General features: G+C 54.1%; 1 long non-coding RNA gene across 1 annotated transcript; it reads right to left on the bottom strand.

Annotated features, from left to right (window-relative positions):
- Positions 1–439: 439 nt before the first annotated feature.
- Positions 440–16,890, bottom strand: LOC119565701. The gene is made up of 15 exons (XR_005224510.2): positions 16,383–16,890; positions 15,865–15,971; positions 15,383–15,505; positions 14,472–14,577; positions 14,178–14,261; positions 10,635–10,739; positions 9,711–9,805; positions 9,392–9,544; positions 8,300–8,423; positions 7,476–7,567; positions 4,203–4,371; positions 3,214–3,308; positions 1,994–2,531; positions 1,409–1,566; positions 440–854 (listed from the first exon to the last, which is right to left on the bottom strand). It is a non-coding gene; the product is annotated as an uncharacterized LOC119565701 (long non-coding RNA).
- Between the last annotated feature and the right edge of the window lie 679 nt (positions 16,891–17,569).

The following is a 17,569-nucleotide window of genomic DNA, read 5'->3' as shown; positions in this document are numbered from 1 at the left end:
GAAGCATTTAGAACAGAAATCCCTATGGGAGTTAATGTTGCTCTAAAAAGAGCTGCCAAGGGGTGTGCAGCTTCTTGACAACACCACACAAAGTGATCTGTTTGTTATTGTCATATATTAACAGGCAACACTGCAAGTGACCCCCATGCCTCTCTATTTCCTTGGCCACATGTATCGTGTCCTTTTTCTGGTGGCTAGTCCAGAAAAAGAGGACAAGAGCTCACTACTGCTACCACCTCAGGGATTTGTTGGGTTGAGATCAGCTGGTAGAAGCATGCAATAGTGACAGAATCAGGGACTTCAAGCCTCTAGAGTGACCTCTTACCTTTATAGACCTGCCCTTTCATCATACACAGCTATTTTAAAGTTTAGTGTGATCGTAAACAGACCCATTTTCAACCCTTCACGACACAAGACAAAGCCCGCAGTATTCATCATTAACTATTTATTTCTACTCTCCTGGCTTCCAAACTGTCTTTCCTCCCTACGGCCACCAGCCACCTTCGAGTTCTCCCTCTTCTCTCCCCGGCTCTGCTCGCTTGATTGCAGTAGCTCAGCAGATGGTCCAGCTTTGCTCTTTCACTTCCATTCTTCTTCACTTCTTTGGATGGCTGCATTTGCCATTCAGCAGCCTGATGTAAATACCTGAGTCTTCCGTCTAGGCATGCAGGCCCAGCAGCTAAAGCCAAAGCCCCACTGAGAGCAGTGAGAGATTAGACTGGAGTGTCAGGAGTGGAGGCTTGGCCCATGGGGACCCTAGGCACTGCAGCTGCTGCCACCTACATGGTGAATCCTCCAACCCATCGCCAAATGGCTCTTCCACATTCTGCAAAATGGCCTCACTGGCTTACTATCTAGGAGGACAGAAAACCTTTGTTAGAGCAGGAGAGTCTCTTCAGTGCAACACTCTTTCCACAGCTTCCAGAGGGTCACAATGAAACACCTGCGAGTCTCTAGGAGTCTTCCCTGCTCGGTCACTTGGCACCCACTACCATTGGTCTCTGACAGTGGCATTGCAAAGGGGAGCTCAGCAGATGGTCCCTTCTATGGCTTCCTGAGTGGGAGGGAGGTTGGTCTTGTCATTTAAGGCCTAGCTTTCAGAATCAGAGCTCCTGGGTTCTCTGGCTTTGGAAGTGGGTGGAGTCTAGTGGGTGGAGCTCGACTGGCATCAATTCTATGCTTCCTTCCTGCCTCTGGCAGTGACATTGTGGGTGACCTTGAAGCCAGTTGTTTTCCATCCCTGTGTGCCAGCTAACAGAGATAATACTGACCCCCCCTCAGAGGGGCTGGCAGGGGTCACTACCGTAATGACTCAAGTTGGAGTGAGTTGTGCTCCTGGCAGCGAAGGGCCCAGATTCAGTCCCCATGGATGCCCAAGGTGTCTATATGTGACCATGGTTTGACTCACCTAGCATTACAGGCTGTTTAGCCCAGTCCCGGCCATGTGTGGTGCGCCTGCTCCTGGCCCTCTCTGGCACACAGCTCCATCACACACAAGAACATGGCCCACCAAGGACAATCTATCAGCTCCCATCTGGTGTTCATCTCCAAGATGGCTGGTGAACCCTAGTCAGACCATAGAAAGACAGGATGGTGTTCTTTGGTGGAAACTGCTGGAGCTTCAGCCTCTGCTCCCATCTCCACCCACATGCTAAGGGCTTCAAATGTGGTCCCTAATCCCAGGTAAACAAAGTAGCTGAGCTGAGGCCAGGGTGGGTGGAATTACTGCTGGGATTGATCCTAAGAGAAGAGCAGATTTCTCCCCTGCTCTAGGGAGATCCCCATAGGAAAAGCAGCTGGGGTAGCGGTGGGGGCAATACAAGCACTACCCCATAGCACTTGAATAGCAGGCAACTAGGACTTTGGGAGCCAAGGTACTGGTGTATCTTGCTGGAGAGCAGAAAAGGACATTGGAGAAATTGTAGAAAAGTCAATGTGATGGCTGGGTCAAGGGCAGCCAGACCTACTGGTCAGAGCCAGAGTCCAAACTCACATGACAGGAGTCGAGAGGCAGCTGGGTCGGGATACTGGCAGATCAGAAGCAAAAGACAAACTTGCGATCACAGCCACAAATCAGATGCCAGGAAATCAAGCCAGGGGAGCGGCAGCAGAAACAGGCAGCACATGGTCCAGAACACAGAGCAGCCCTGGTGTTCAGTCAGCTTCCTGTTCCTGCTGCTGCCTTACGCAGGGCCAGAGGGCCAATTAGCTTCTCTGGGACTCCTCCAATAGGACCTCAGGAGTGGAGCCTCAAACTGGAGCTGAACTTCATGGGTCCTAGGTAAGCAATTTTCAGCAGGCTTCTAGGTGAAGGGTTGGAGCGTGGCTGCTCCCATGAACCCTGCAGACCCGGGTTGAAGACCCCTGGGTTGTAACAGTGAGTGATCTCTCCCCGCTCAAACCTCCTGCAGAAAACATTATCCAGGATCCTGGACACAATAAGATGTGCTGAAGTCTGTCTGTGCTGAGGATTGCTGTCAGCAGGCTCTTCAGCATGGCATCCACATCTCTGGGCAGGCCTTCTTCGGAGCCTGTCAGAAGAGGGAGACCATGGGTCAGGGTTATGGAACCTGGGGCCTATGGAACCTAAAATATTTTGAGGGGTCAGACTTGATAAACCAGTTTGGTTTAGAGATGGAGAAGAAGTTTCTGCTTGTTTTGCAGTCATAGAGCCATAGCTAAATAGCCAAGAGGGAAGGGGAGAAGAGAGTGTACCAGGGCAAGTGCTGGGGTAGGACCCAGTCAAATTCCCAGCTCTCTCCCAGGTTTGTGCGTGAGACCTAGGACAGGTCTCTGTTGGACAATGGACAACAACCTGCTCCTTACAATCCTCTGTGTGCATTGGTGAGAAGGGATGAATCCCTCCTTAAGAATCTCAGCAGCTTCCTAGGAAGGAACCGGTGCTTTTCTCGGTGGACCTTCTCCTGGACCTCACAGGGGTCTGATGCTCTCACTCCGCAAGCCTGCCTGGAGCCTTGGAGTTAGTGCTCAACAAAACCAGGTGGAGCCCTGTTGTCGAGCACCAGTGCCTTCCCTCTGTCCCTGAAGGAGGAAGGGCCCCAACACTGCTCTGCACTGACTGCCCTGATGACGGGTGTCCCAATGGCTCTCGGGTAGCAGGACACAATGGAAATGTGGATCATCCAGTCTCTCATTTCCAGGCCTCCCCAGGGCTAAGGTAAAATTCCTGCTGCCCCTGCGCATTATGCTCACCTCCAAGATGTGCTGAAGTCTGTCTGTGCTGGGGATTGCTGTCAGCAGGCTCTTCAGTATGGCATCCACGTCTCTGGGCAGGCCTTCTTCGGAGCCTGTCAGAGGAGGGAGACCATGGGTCAGGGTTATGGAACCTGGGGCAACACCTGCCAGGATGATGGCTGGCTCTGCAGTCCTTGCCCAGAGGAGCTCTCTGCAGCGGGTCTGGTGCTGAGCAGGGTAGGGAAAAGCCAAGCTGCTAGGGATGGGAGCTGGGCTTCCTGGCAGAGTCCAGGAACCAAAAGCACAGCATCTGCAAGGAAGGGATTCCCCAGAGAGGGGCAACATAATCTCCCATGGGGAGGGGGGAGTCTCCCCCTGACACTAGATTACTCCTGTGGCCTGTTCCCATCTCTGCCCAATGCACCACCAACTCACCAGCTCCACCTACCGAAGAGAGCAAGAACCAGAGACCTTCCTGCTCCTGAAACAGAGGAGTAGGTTGATGATCTACCTGGATGTCAATGTTGGCCTTCCCCATGCCCATGGTCTACACTCCATTCAGGGCAGCGCACAGGAACTGTGATTCCTATTCTGGATCTAGGGGCAGCTTCAATTGCTGGCAGGAGACTGTACATGAGACCTTGTAGGTGGACATGGACATGGGCATGAAAGTTTGAGGAACAGGGCAGAGGCCTGTGTGGGGCGAGGAGGGCAGGGATTTGGGAAGCAAGAGCAGAGGATCAAACACTTTCTTAATGTGGGTCAGGATGATCTCCCTTTCAAAGATAGAGAAAGTGATGCACCAGGTGGGAGAGTGACCTAGCCAGGATCACGTTACCATTCAGTGGCAGGGCTGCAGTACAACCTGTTCCCTGCTCTCATCACTGGACCCTGCTGCCTCTTCTGTGTGACCCCTCCAGCCATCATCTCCCATAGGTCATCTCCACCACTCTCCAATACCAGGCTGTTTCCATAATGGAAGCAGGCTTGTAACAGATTTCACTCACCGATAGGTGCCCCTTCCTGAAAAGGCCTGGTGTCACAGCTTTCTTGCTGGGTTAGCACCCCCACTGATAGTCGCTAGGGCACTCTGGCAGTTTTTTGTCTGGGAACTCAGCCCTTCAGCCAGGTGACCGTCTTTTAGTCCATTCCTTTCTGGGTCGCGCTCATCCCAAACTAAAAGTCCAAAAATATCTTTGTCAAGGTTCCTTCCCCACTCTGAACTCTAAGGTAAAGATGTGGGGACCCGCATGAAAGGCCCCCGAAGCTTATTTCTACTAGCTTAGGTTAAAAACTTCCCCAAGGCACAAAGTCGTTGTCCTTGGATTAGGTAAAATGCTGTCACCACCAAGTGTTTTAGACAAAGAACAGGGAAAGGACTACTTGGAGTCCTATTCCCCCAAAATATTCCCCCAAGCCCTTCACCGCCTTTCCTGGGGAAGGCTTGATAATAATATCCTCACCAATTGGTACAGGTGAACACTGACCCAAACCCTTGGATCTTAAGAACAATGAAAAATCAATCAGGTTCTTAAAAGAAGAATTTTATTTAAAGAAAAGGTAAAAGATTCACCTCTGTAAAATCAGGATGGTACATACTTTACAGGGTAATCAGATTCAAAACATAGAGAATCCCTCTAGGGAAAACCTTAAGTTACAAAAAGACACAAAAACAGGAATACACATTCCCTCCAGCACAGCGAATTTACAAGCCAAAACAAAGAAAAACCTAATGCATTTTCTAGCTAGATTACTTACTAACTTTACAGGAGTTGAAGGGCTTGCATCCTTGATCTGTTCCCGGCAAAGGTATCACACAGACAGACAACCCCCACGCCTCCAGATTTGAAAGTATCTTGTCCCCTCATTGATCATTTTGGGTCAGGTGACAGCGAGTTTACCTTAACTTCTTAACCCTTTACAGGTGAAAGGATTTTGCCTCTGGCCAGAAGGGATTTTATAGCACTGCTTACAGAAAGGTGTTTACCCTTCCCTTTATATTTATGACAGTCTTTAACAGAAACAAGGTCTTCCGTCCCTTTGGGGGCTCTTCCTCAGCCTGACTTTGGCTCGGCCTGCCCTTGCTGGCCTTGGTAGCCCTTTCTATGGCCTTGTACACTCCCTTCCTTAGAGACCATGGGAGAACCAGTCCTACCCTGGATTCTAGGTTCTGCCCCAAGGCCCTGTACTGAACAGCTAGGCCTGCTCCTGTACCTTGGCTGCAGTTTTCCCTGGTTTTCCCCTCAGGTGGAGCTCACTCTGTAATCTGTTTGGCCTAGCTCCAGGCTTTATAGCCCACAGGCCAAGCCTCCGTTATATTCCCCTCTCCTTAAAGCACCACCCCCCCGGGGGGCAAGTTCTATTCTTGTCCAAGCTTCATCCCTCATCATCTCGTCACTGTCACCGGCTGCGCGCTTGTACAGCCTGCGCGCACAGTGTCTCCAGCTCCACTGCCAGCTCGCTCACCAGAATTAAGAGGCATATTCCTTCTCTTACGCAGCATCCCAGCGCTCTTCCTGCAGCCACTCATTCTCATTAACCGCTGATTGCAGAGCTTCTTCTGTAGCCTTTTTGCTACTGCCGCTGCATATGCCAAAACCCTTTCCGTCAGGGTCTGATAACCCACCATGGACTGCTCCACTCTGATGTTTGTCCCGACTTCAGTCTGCTTCATCTCTGTGCCAACCATTTCGTCCTTCATCTCCCTGCAGCACCCGACAGGGTATGTTGGTGGAGGGTCTGCAAAGTCCACGGCCATCCCTGCCACCTCCACGTTGCCTGCCTTATGTGGGTTTGTGTCAGAGGACACCTTCTCCTTTCTTTCTACCTTCTTGGGGCCCTGGCCCCTCGTTTTGCCACTCAGCAATTTCCTAAGCAGGCTGTGTCTTTTGATATGGCCTGCTTCTCTGCACCCAAAACAGTTCCCATCTTGGCATTAGGCCACTCTTGTACACTTTCTCATGCCCTGCTCTCCTGGGCTAATCTTCTCAGCACAGCCCAGGCATGCTCTCCATGTCTGCTCTTTTTGTCCATGGGCATAGCAGACCCTGGGTCGATTTCCCTTTGCAGGATCTCTCATAGGTATTTCCGCTGCCGCGTCTGTAGCTCCGCCTGCACTTCCTTCTGCCTCTGTTGGTGTTCGAGGAGCTGCGTGAGAAACCCCTAGACCTGCTTTGGCTGCTTAACCAGTCCTGGGAACTGAAGTGAGAAATCCAGTGACCAGCTCGGTCCCTCGAGACACCTGCTTGGCAGGACAGACCGTCTTTCAGCAACCAAGACTTCCATCAGCCCTCATGGATCACAGGGGGAATTCAATGCTCCTGACTATGCCAATCAGAAACAAATCTACATATTGTTACACGCCCCCCGGCGGCCAGACATGGCATCACAGCCCTCTCACTGGGCTAGCGTCCCCCATCGATGGTCACTCCTGCACTATGACAGTTTCTCTGTCTGGTAACTCAGCCCTCCGGCCAGGTCACCACCTTTAGTCCACACTTCTGTGGCCCAGCTTGTCTCACACTAAAAGTCCAAAGAGATCTTTCCACAGAAAGAAGTCCTTCTGCCATCGCTGGGGCCCTTGCTCAGCCTGCAGCCCCCATGCTGGGCTTGGTAACCCTCTCCGGGTGCGTGGACGCCCCCTTCTTTGGGGCCAGTAGGGGAACCCAGTCCCACCCTGATATTGGGAGCAGCCCAGGGCCCTGTACCCAACAGCTAGGTCTGCTCCTTTCTCTTTGCTGCAGTTTTCCCTGGGTACTTCCTATTTCTTTTCTCAAGTTCCCCTCTAGACTTTCCTTGCTGCTCTGAACTTCCTACCTCATTCTCATTCCTGTTGATTCCTCAGCTGGGCTGTATCACCACTGCACTCTGGCTCTTTACGGGGAGGTGCATGGTGCCTCTCAGTTAGGGCTTATTCTGTAATCAGCTTGGCTAAGCCCCAGGCTGTGCAGCCCAGGGGAAAGCCCCCTGTTACAGGCCTGCTCTGCCCACTCCTGCTGTTACTGGGCTGAGGTCCTTGCTCCCCATTTCAGACCTGGTTTCCAGAGGGGTTGAGTACACACAGGCCCCACTGCCTGGAACTGGAGTTTGCTTGTTTTGGTGACTCTGACATTCAGGCCCTTCATCATTCAGTGGCTGACAGGTGTGGTGAGGGGGCTGGAGAAACCCCACTGCTGACCGGAAGGAGGTCAAAGAGTTGGGATTCTGGGAGCTGATGGGTTCGTTTGCCCTGCTGCGGGAAGTGGAGCTGGAGACCGGAGATGCCATATGAACGAGACTACCTGAAGTTCTCTTCATGCCGGAGGGGCTGAAGCCTCCTGCCGGAAACGCTCTCAGGAGTCCAGGTTCGAAGACATCTCTGGAGAGCCCCTTCCTAGGAACAAAACCAGGGTGCTACAATGATGGAAACGTCTCTGTCCCAGAGCTGGGAGCCAGGGATGGGGGAGGCTCCCAGCCAGGCTGTGCATCAGGGATCCCATTTCTCCCCCAAGAGACCCACACGTCCCAAGGAGTAAATGGCTCTTACTCCCATGAGGGAGTGGGGTCTTCCATCTAAGCCTCTTTGAGAGCCAGCACTGCTTGCTTTGATGGGACGAGGTGACCCGTCTGCACTGCTCCAGGAGGTGGCTCAGCTGCAGGCTGCACCCGTCTGGGAGGCTGTGCCAGATCCCAGGGCCTGGAAGACAGCTGGGAAGGAGGCTCCTATTCATTTCACACCTAGAGACCCCATAGAAGGGCCAAGGGGAGAATAAAGGGCAGGAGGTGAAGCTAGCCCTGAGCCTCTGTCCCACCCCCACCTCCTCAGAAGTGGAGCTTTGCGAGCTTCAGTGGGGCTAGGAGCTGTGGCCCTGACACAATGGCCCTTCTGCACCATATGGGGCAGGGAGAGCTCTGTCTGGGAGCAAGGGGAATGGGATGGGGGTAGACCAAGGAAATGGCAGAGGGGAATGGGTGTGAGGGAAAGAGCTCCTGCCCCAGATGAAGGAATTTGGGGGGCAAGGGGAAGGACCCTGCTTCAAAGAGAGGGGAGAGAATTTTTGTGAGTGCCAGGGGGCTCCATTTCCCCTTCCACTACCTCCCTATTTACAGTGAGCCAGAGCAGTACCTGCAGCAGGGAGCGGGAGTTGCTGATGGCCTCAGAGGCACAGCCCCTGCAGTGCCTCAGGCACCTGGCGCAAGTGCCGGATGATGCGGAGGTGGCGCATCACATTGGCCGTGAAGTCCTCCTGCTGCAAGGGAACGAGAACCTGTCAGAGACTCGGTGAATCGACTCGAGGAATCGATGGGATTAAGGGCACCTGGAACCAGCAGCATTTCTACCCAGCACCTGCCTACCTCTGAGGGATGAATTCACCCTCCTGACCCCCAGAATGGAGTCTTCTTGTCCTTTCTAGTGATCTCCAGTGCCAACCCCCCTCCTTGTAGGGTGAGCTCCTGCCGCCTACCCCTCAGTGCCCCTGTCAGCTGTTCCACCTCCAATCCACAGCTCAAGTTCTCAGAACCCTCTCCTCCACCCCAACCCAGGTTGGGCAGAGAGGGGGCTCTAGGAGGTGGGGCAGGAGGGATTCGGGCAGAAGTGAAGTGGGATGTGGGGAGGTTGAGACCTTTCCCCAAGTCATCCCAGCCACTAATGCTGAAGCTGCAGGATGGCAGCCCTGGTGAATGGGGCAGACCAGCAGCCCCTGCTGACTGAATCCTCCCGTTCTCTCTAGAGCGGATCCAGCCCTGCCAGCAGCAGGACAAGCTTCCCATTCCCATGTGCCTCAGACCTGCCTGGTGCATCGCCATCACCCGTCAGTCCTTAGCCTCCCAGGCTGCCAGTGATGGGAGCAACTCTGGGTGGTGGCTCAGGAGACATGGACACTAGGCCACTGGGAACTGGTGTTACCCTGTGGGACAGGAGAAGCTCACAGAGGGCTCTTCCCAAGAGCAATAACAAGGTGTCCTAAGAACATAAGTCTGTGATGAGGTAATGCTTGTCATTAATTAGCATTGCTAAAGAGCTGGGTTGGAGCTGCTCCGGGGTCAAGCTGGCTCCCTCCTGCTCATGTAGGTCGATTCATCTCCCTTCCCAGTAGCACCTGCTCTCACTCTCATTCCCCACCAGGCTCCTTGTTGCCAGGCCAGCGAATGGCCATAGGATGGGAATGAGGCCTGGGCCGTGCCCCAATCTCCTGAGTCTAATGTAGCTGCTTACCTTGTCCCCCACCAGCTGCTGGGCTTCCCCCAGGAGGGAGTAGGGGAGGAGCAGCCCAGTCTGGCTGACATGCAGCAGGGGGTTGTGGATGGCCAGCACTGCCGTCCGGAGGAAGGATCTTCTCTGTCTCTCCGAGAAGAACTTTCCGAAGACCTAAAATCAACAAGACAGGAGGCATTAGCAGATTGCCCAGGGCGAGGCTCCAAATCCTGGGGCTAGAACGATATCTCCATCTAATGACCCCAGGAGGCAGCCGCTGCAGGGGGCCCAACCTCCCCCACTCCCTGAGCTGTGTCATGCCCTGGCAGAGTGTCCTTACCTCCCCCGCCCTGGCTGTGTTCCTGTAGCCCAGGAGCCTGCTGTCCCGGTGCCAGTCCCAACACCACAGGGCTTCGGCCTCATGGATGGTCAGCCCTGGGAAACAGACACACACACACACTTGTCATTCTGGTTGCAGTGCTTGTGTCCTTCCAATCCCGTTGGTGGCTGCACAGTGGGCAGAGTCCTAAATGCGTGCCTGGCCCAACAGAATTGCAGGGGCTGGTGTAGAACAGAGAAAGATCGAGAGAGACTCAGCCTCCAGCCGGGGTCAGTCTGAGAGAAATTGGCTGGGGTCCCACTCTCACTCTTCTATTGGGTGCCATTTCCCAGCTGGGTTCCTTACCCCTCTGGTGCAGCAGCAGCTGGTAGAGCCGGTACACTCCCTCTCTGGCCTCCCAACTGAGGTCCTTGGCTGGGTCACTGATGGACAGAGCCAGCTGTGCCACATGGTGACCCATCCTGGGGAATTCTGCTGAGTTCTAATGGAAGGGAGAGGGGACTCTATCAGCATTTTCCTGTCAGCTCCCAGTCTCCCCGGGCCCAGGACACTCCTTCCCTTCAGCCCCTCTACAGGAGATGCTAGAGGATAAGAGCTAGAGCTAGATCCTTAATTTCCTCTGCCCTCAAGTGAGCCTGGAGCACAGGGATGTGGGCAGGGCCCTCCATGAGGATTTGCTTCCCCAGCTGCTCCAGGATGACAGAAAGGCATGAACCTGGAGCACGGTCCACTTAAAAGCCCAGAGTCACCACTTAACCAGGACAAGAAGAACTTGACTCAAGCCAAGCTTATTCTCTGCTCTGACTCTGCCTCCCCAAGAGGAGCACTCCTAACCCCCAGCCCCTGCAGCAGCAGATCCTACAGCCCGTTCGAGCCAGCCCACCGACGCCTGAAGTCAGGAAGCTGAGGTCAGAGGTCACTTACTTCAAACTCAGGGAGGTTGATGGTGGATCTGAGCAGGGCCGTGCTGCTCTCAGTGGTCCTGCCTCTCTCTTGCAACACCCTGGACACGATCCAGTAGTTAATGTGCTATGGGGAAAGGAGGCAGCTTAGGATCAATGGGCAGGTGCATGTGTTGTGCTAATGAGACTCTCCCCATCCCCAGGGGGCTGAGACATTGTGTGCGGGGTGGAATATCTGATTTATTGATCACAGAGCTTTAGAAGGGGATTGTTGCCCCCAGGATGATACTTGTATCCTGCAGGTCACAACTTGTCATTTCTCTCTAGATTGGGGCAATGTTTGGTGTCGGGGCTGGTCCCATCCTCCCTGAACTCCTGATTCCTGAACAGCTCACCAGAAAGGAGATAGACCCCTCACCCCTCCCTGGCTCTCAATCCTTTGTTGGGTGAAGGGATTGAGTGTGAGCACAATCCCCCCAGGAATCTCAGGGCCCGTCGGAGAGAAGGGCTGATTCTCTGGGGTCCACCTGTTCCTCTAGGAAGGAGCCTTTCTCTCTTCTCTGAGGACCATCTTCTGGATCTCACAGGGGGGTTCAGACTCTCACTCCCCAAGCCAGCCAGGGGCCCTGTGGTTAGTGCTCAACAGAACCAGGCAGAGCTCTGGCTTTAAGTCCCAGCTCCTGGGTGGGATAACTCACATGACTGGAGTACTGTCATGGATGGATATAAGCTGTTCAGGAAGGACAGACAGGGTAGAAAAGGTGAGGGAGTTGCACTGTATGTAAGAGAGCAGTATGACTGCTCAGAGCTCAAGTATGAAGCTGCAGAAAAACCTGAGAGTCTCTGGATTAAGTTTAGAAGTGTGAGAAGCAAGGGTGATGTCGTGGTGGGAGTCTACTATAGACCACCGGACCAGGGGGATGAGGTGGACGAGGCTTTCTTCCGGCAACTCGCAGAAGTTACTAGATCGCATGCCCTGGTTCTCATGGGAGACTTCAAACACCCTGATATCTGCTGGGAGAGCAATACAGCGGTGCACAGACAATCCAGGAAGTTTTTGGAAAATGTAGGGGACAATTTCCTCGTGCAAGTGCTGGAGGAACCAACTAGGGGCAGAGCTCTTCTTGACCTGCTGCTCACAAACTGGGAAGAATTAGTAGGGGAAGCAAAAGTGGATGGGAACCTGGGAGGCAGTGACCGTGAGATGGTCAAGTTCAGGATCCTGACACAAGGAAGAAAGGAAAGCAGCAGAATACGGACCCTGGACTTCAGAAAAGCAGACTTTGACTCCCTCAGGGAACTGATGGGCAAGATCCCCTGGGAGATCCCCTGGGAGGGGGAAAGGAGTCCAGGAGAGCTGGCTGTATTTTAAAGAATCCTTATTGAGGTTACAGGGACAAACCATCCCGATGTGTAGAAAGAATAATAAATATGGCAGGTGACCAGCTTGGCTTAACAGTGAAATCCTTGCTGATCTTAAATACAAAAAAGAAGCTTACAAGAAGTGGAAGATTGAACAAATGACCAGGGATGAGTATAAAAATATTGCTCGGGCATGCAGGAGTGAAATCAGGAAGGCCAAATCACACCTGGAGTTGCAGCTAGCAAGAGATGTTAAGAGTAACAAGAAGCGTTTCTTCAGGTATGTTAGCAACAAGAAGAAAGTCAAGAAAAGTGTGGGCCCCTTACTGAAGGAGGGAGGCAACCTAGTGACAGAGGATGTGGAAAAAGCTAATGTACCCAATTTTTTTTTTGCCTCTGTCTTCACGAACAAGGTCAGCTCCCAGACTACTGCACTGGGCAGCACAGCATGGGGAGGAGGTGACTAGCCCTCTGTGGAGAAAGAAGTGGTTCGGGACTATTTAGAAAAGCTGGACGTGCACAAGTCCATGGGGCCGGATGCGTTGCATCTGAGAGTGCTAAAGGAGTTGGCGGATATGATTGCAGAGCCATTGGCCATTATCTTTGAAAACTCATGGCGAACGGGGGAAGTCCTGGATGACTGGAAAAAGGCTAATGTAGTGCCAATCTTTAAAAAAGGGAAGAAGGAGGATCCTGAGAACTACAGGCCAGTCAGCCTCACCTCAGTCCCTGGAAAAATCATGGAGCAAGTCCTCAAGGAATCAATTCTGAAGCACTTAGAGGAAAAGGGAATGATCAGGAACAGTCAGCATGGATTCACCAAGGGCAAGTCATGCCCGACTAATCTAATTGCCTTCTATGATGAGATAACTGGTTCTGTGGATGAAGGGAAAGCAGTGGACGTATTGTTCCTTGACTTTAGCAAAGCTTTTGACACTGTCTCCTTGCCAGCAAGTTAAAGAAGTATGGGCTGGATGAATGGACTATAAGGTGGATAGAAAGCTGGCTAGATTGTCGGGCTCAACGGGTAGTGATCAATGGCTCCATGTCTAGTTGGCAGCCGGTATCAAGTGGAGTGCCCCAAGGGTCGGTCCTGGGGCCAGTTTTGTTAAATATCTTCATAAATGATCTGGTGGATGGTGTGGATCAGCAAGTTTGCAGATAACACTAAACTGGGAGGAGAGCAGATGCGCTGGAGGGTAGGGATAGGATACAGAGGGACCTAGACAAATTGGAGGACTGGGCCAAAAGAAATTTGATGAGGTTCAACAAGGACAAGTGCAGAGTCCTGCACTTAGGACGGAAGAATCCAGTGCACTGCTACAGACTAGGGACCGAATGGCTTGGCAGCAGTTCTGCAGAAAAGGACCTAGGGATTACAGTGGACGAGAAGCTGGATATGAGTCAACAGTGTGCCCTTGTTGCCAAGAAGGCCAACGGCATTTTGGGGTGTATAAGTAGGGGCATTGCCAGCAGATCGAGGGACGTGATCGTTCCCCTCTTTCAAAACTGATGAGGCCTCATCTGGAGTACTGTGTCCAGTTTTGGGCCCCACACTACAAGAAGGATGTGGAAGAATTGGAAAGAGTCCAGCAGAGGGCAACAAAACTGATTAGGGGACTGGAACACATGACTTATGAGGAGAGGCTGAGGGAACTGTGGATGTTTAGTCTACGGAAGAGAAGAATGAGGGGGGATTTGATAGCTGCTTTCAACTACCTTAAAAGGGGTTCCAAAGAGAATGGCTCTAGACTGTTCTCAGTGGTAGCAGATGACAGAACAAGGAGTAATGGTCTCAAGTTGCAGTGGGAGAGATTTAGGTTGGATATTAGGAAAAACGTTTTCACTAGGAGGGTGGTGAAACACTGGAATGCGTTACCTAGGGAGGTGGTGGAATCTCCTTCCTTAGAAGTTTTTAAGGTCAGGCTTGACACAGCCCTGGCTGGGATGATTTAATTGGGGATTGGTCCTGCTTTGAGCAGGGGGTTGGTCTAGATGACCTCCTGAGGTTCCTTCCAACCCTGATATTCTGTGATTCTATGATTCTCCTTCCTCTGTCCTTCAGGGAAGAAGGGCTTGACACTGCATTGCACTAACTGCCCTGACCAAGGACAGCCCACTGGGGGTCCAGCTAGGACGACAGACTGGAAAATGGATCTAAGAGTTAAGGTAAAACTGCCCCCACCCCTCTCATCGGGCTCACCTCCAAGATGTAGTGGAGCCTGTTGGTGTCTGGGGACTCTGCCAGCAAGTTCCCCAAGAGGTCTGGCAATACCCTATGCACATCCTGCAAAGCAAGGGAGAGCCCTGGATCAGAGTTAGGGAAACTGGGGCTACACCTGCCACAGGATGGGAAGAGGGGTCTCTGGGAAGCACTGGTGAGACCCCCAAACACATATCCTAGCCTCGCTCATTCACATCTCACTGCAGGCAATTAGCAAGGATTCATGGCAGGATGACAGCTGGCTCTTCAATCCATGACTTTAGCATGATCTACCTGGACTTGGGTGGTGTCCTTCTCTGTGCCCAGGGTGAAGACGGCATGCAGGGCAGCTCGAAGGAGGAGGGTCTGCAGCTCTGGCTCCAGGCCAGGTGTCATGGTGCTGGCAAGAGAGAGGAGCCGGTATTAGACTGTGCAGTGTGCGGGTGGGACTGGCACCAATACGGACGTGAAACTGCAGGGAAATAGGCATAGGCTGGTGAGAATGGAAATTGAGGCACAGAGCCAGGGAATGACAAGGCCAAGGTTTCCCAGACAGACAGAGGCAGAGCAGGAATAGCGCCTGCTTCCCCTCCTGTATCTGATCCTGGGAGTGAGCTTCTCCCCAAAGCCATTGCAATGTTACTGGAGTGAAAAGAACAGCGCAGCCAGGAAAGAGTGAACCTTCCCACCACCTCTGCCAGAGAAGCCACCCTTGGGAGGTGACCTGGGAGTGGGAGGGGCAGTGACTCCCAGCCCTGGGCCTGAGCAGAACTGGGGTTAGGGGAACTGGGCGGGAGGGTCTCGGTACTTGATGTTGCCCACAACAATCAGGGAGTTAGGGAGGACGGCGCCGGGTGGAGAGTTATCAGGCAGCTCCTCAGTGAGCTCCTGTGAGACCCAAAGGAGAGAAAGAAGTGTGTGAGATTTTGGCCTCACTGATACTTCCCAGTGAGGAGATTACACAGCCAGTGCCCCACACAGCCAGCAGGATCCCCCCACCTGCCTCCTGCTCCTCCGATTCCTGTCCACTAGTGACCAATCTCAGAATTTCTTTTGTCTCTTCTCCCCAATCTTCAGCCCCAGCAATCCCTGCCCTCAGCTGCCCCTTCAGCACCAGCCATCCCCCATCCATTGGCCCGGGGAGACCCCTGCCCCTCTCATGTCTCTGTCCTCCCTCCAGCTGCTGGGCACCATGTCTCACTCACCACAATCCTCTCCACTACAGCCGCCTTGCAGCAGTGTGGCTCCAATGTGTCCTGCCCTCTCTGCTGTGCAGCAAGACATGCGGGGTGGATGGCATGCAGGAACATGAGCTGCTGGGCCTCATCCTGCACCCACCAGGAATGGGGTTAGAGGGGAGAGAGCCAGTTAGCCAGGGACCTCCCTACCCCACCCACACCAACTGCAAGACTCAGGCCTGAATGGGGGATAGTGGGGACCCGCCCATTGTCCAAATCACCCACGATTCCTACATGAGCAGGGTCTGGAACTGGGACAGTGCCTGTGGGGGGAAGAGACCCTGGCTGGTGTGTGACAAACACCCCCAACCGGGGGTCCCAGATCATGGAGGAGAAAGGTCCCCATTAGGGCTGGTGGATCATCAGAGACAAGACCCTCTGCAGGGGGTCAGGGTGCTGGGAAGGGGCAGGACAATCTCGGTTCAAGCACAGCTGGGGAATGTTTGTACCTTTTCTCGGCCCTGGAGCTGCTCTTGGATGTTCTTGAGAGCAGCCTCCTCTGTGGCCATGTCCACCCGTTCCTCCTCCTCCTCCTCCTCTGAGTCCCTGGGGGTCCCTGCACCAGGGGGAGAAGGGGAAAGGATGATGCCTGCTGCCACTAGGGGGAAAGACAGGGGCATGATGGGGCAATGTGCCCCCTTCCCATCTCCGGGACCCAGGGCAGATCGGGCCCCACACTCCCCCCCCTCAGTGATGCCTTCATCCCCCAACTCCTTCAGGAGCCCATAGCAAAGAGACCCCCACACACACTGTCCTGGACTCCCTGAGAAGTGCCTGCCCTCCCCACCCTGCCCCCCAACTGGAGCACCAAGGACCAAAGTGGCAGGATCTAGTGTCATAGGTTCACGTGGCTCAGGCCAGACACCTGGTCTGGAGACCCGCCCCCCATAGCACTGGTCGAGGGCCTGGGCTCAGGGTGTTCACAGCCCCCTCCTCACCCCTCCCTGAGCCCAGGCAAGCTCCTCACCTGGAACAAAGCAGCGGTGCCCATCGGCCTCGCTGCAGCCCGAGTCCCAGGCGCTTCTGCTGTCCCATGGGGAGCAGGCCGAGTTGCTGGTGCTGGGACAGGGATCCTCCACCTCCTGCCCTGGGGAGGCTGGAAGGTCCTCAGTGACTGGGCAGGGCGATGCCTCCTGCTGGGAATCAGGGCTGGGCTCCTGGGGCTGATGCTCCCCACACAACAATCCCCAGAGCCACCCTGCCCAGCTTCCGTCCTGGGCTGGGTCCTGCCTGCCCAGCTGCATCCTGGGCCAGCTCCATTTCAGCCTGGCCAGTGCCTCTCCCACCTTGGCACCTGTGCCGGGAGCGGGTTTCCTCCACCAGAAGGCTGGGCACTTCCACCTCCTGGTCCAGCCGAGAGCACCTTCCCCGCAAGCAGGGACAGAGGGGCCGCTCTGCTCCTGGGGAAGATGGCAGCTGCTTCCCTCAGGCTCTGGGGCCACCTGCAGAGCCTTCTTCCTGAACATCCTCAGGAGCCCGGCCATCCTGGAACCGAGCGGGGAGCAGGCGGGAATCTAGGGTCAAGGCAGACTCTCATTTACCAGCCTTTTTCATCCCTCCCCATCCCTGCTCCAGCCAGAGCAGCTCCGCCACCCCCCACAGGGGTGCAGGGAGTGCAATCTCCACACACTGGCAGGAGTTCATTGCATGATCTGCTCCCAACGTTCCCCCTTGTCTTTCCTGGTGCTGCAATACCCGGGGAGGCACTGGGATCAGTCACAAAGACCATCGGTCACTTTGGACAAGCAGCTCCCTCCCACCATCCCAGGCTACACTCCACCCCCCCAGGCTAGAGAAGGAACAGAACCCAGGAGTCCGAACTTCTCCTGGGAAACCATTCCCCACATCAAAGTCCCTAGGCATAGCAAGTCCAGGGGTCCCCTTGTTTCCCATTGATTTCCATGCTCAGCAGCTCACAGGGTCTGGCCCAGTTCAGAGACTCTCAGCCTGGGAAACAGTCTCCCACAAGGGAAGGGCCGGGAGCCCCATTGCTGGGACCTTTCCAGACACACTGGAGAAGGCTCTGGAGAAGCCCCTCCCCGGTCTGAGAGCAAGGGGCTGCAGGGGGCGGTTTGCAAATCCAATCTCCTTCAGGAGACATTCTCTCACCCCTTTTCTGCCTCTCCCCAGACAGACAGAGGATGCCGCAGAGGA

Source organism: Chelonia mydas, chromosome 3 (assembly GCF_015237465.2).
Source record: "Chelonia mydas isolate rCheMyd1 chromosome 3, rCheMyd1.pri.v2, whole genome shotgun sequence".
NCBI lineage: Eukaryota > Metazoa > Chordata > Testudines > Cheloniidae > Chelonia > Chelonia mydas.
Note: the sequence above shows the minus strand (reverse complement) of the source record. Positions and strands in the feature narration are given on the sequence as shown.